The following is a 1,531-nucleotide window of genomic DNA, read 5'->3' on the forward strand; positions in this document are numbered from 1 at the left end:
AGAGAGAGAGAGAGAGAGAGAGAGAGAGAGAGGTTAATGATCTTATTTCCTGCTCATTTTTTTTACGAGACCAAAATGTTTTGGCGTTTTTCTAAAATCATAACCCTGAGTTTGAGTCGGTACTATACAAAATGTTTATCCGTTTAGAAAAAGAGACGGGCAAACACACACACACACACACACACACACACACACACACACACACACACACACACACACACACACACACACACACACACACACACAGAAAGTGCAAAAACAAAAACTAAAAAAAAAAAGAACTCATGTCAAATCATAGTCCTAATAATAATATATAAATAACAATTACCAGCAAATCGCAATTAACAAAAGACCCAACAGGCAGCTGGGATTTTAGAAGTAGAGGAACTGCAGTAGCATCGACTTCATCGGTGTTTTGTAGTTCTGTTTAATCCACAGCAATATGGGCTTTAATATTTAAATAGTCTTTATATAAAATTCTACTAACCATACTTGCACCAAATATGTAATATGCAATATGGGTTAATCATGCTGTGCATAATGTATTAAATGCTTGCTTACACTGTGTTCTACTGTTATTCTAATAACCCACTGATTTCTCTCACAATATAGACAATACATCTCGCCAGCACATTTTTTCCTACGAGGTAAATATCACCATTTACATTTCTACACTAATGAAACCAGAGTTCCACTTACGCAGGTCCCTCACTGAGTGTTTGATGCTTTGCAAGAGATGTAGGTTAATAAAAAACCACACATGCAAACACAACTTGATACTATATTAGATTTATATTTTATTAGAGATATCGAGTGCCTAATTTACATCATAAATGTTTCTTTAAAAGTATTTCCCCAAAGGATAAACCTTAAAGACCTGCATGTTGTTATGCAGCAGTTTATTTAATATTCATATTAATTATATTATACATCAATATTAAATATTTATCATAAAATAACTCGTAGATTTAGGCTTTAAATCGATGCATGTTTTCCTTATAATTACCAAATATAACAAACTGTTTTAAAATGCACAGATTAACGTTCAATTAGCATAATAGAAAATCCCTATTAGTTACAGAAAATGTAATATATATATAATGTATTATATATAATTGATTATTGCTCAAAAGCCAAAGCATAGCTGTTAAATGTGAAGAGAAAAAGTACAAGTGAAAAAATCAAACAAGCTGTAGTTTTTAAATATAATTTGCATTATTTATAATTTAAAATTTTAATATAAATATACATTTATAATATAAATATAAATGTATAATATTATATATATAGTCTGTTCATTTTTTTTGTCAGGGTGGGGAATCGTTATTTTATTATTCAGTATTTATTTTATATTTAAATCTTAGCTGAATCTTCACAGCGCGTCACTTCCTCTCTTTCAGGGTTCCCTTTCAGGTGAAAAGGTGAAACTCGCATTAATCACGTGCTTAAATTAATATTTTAGAACTCATCACTATATGCACTGGTATCATTAGGCAACTAGGTCACGTAGTTTACTGTTGTGACAGTATTA

The 1,531-nt window shown here is 30.8% G+C and overlaps 1 long non-coding RNA gene across 1 annotated transcript in view; it reads left to right on the forward strand.

The window, feature by feature from the left end:
- The window catches only part of LOC125140880, an 18,340-nt gene continuing 16,809 nt past the window's right edge, over window positions 1–1,531 (forward strand). Inside the window, exon 1 of the long non-coding RNA XR_007140185.1 lies at window positions 1–32. This is a non-coding gene — a long non-coding RNA (uncharacterized LOC125140880). The remainder of the gene's footprint in view (window positions 33–1,531) is intronic.

The sequence above is a fragment of the Tachysurus fulvidraco genome, chromosome 3 (assembly GCF_022655615.1).
Source record: "Tachysurus fulvidraco isolate hzauxx_2018 chromosome 3, HZAU_PFXX_2.0, whole genome shotgun sequence".
Taxonomy (NCBI): Eukaryota; Metazoa; Chordata; class Actinopteri; order Siluriformes; family Bagridae; genus Tachysurus; species Tachysurus fulvidraco.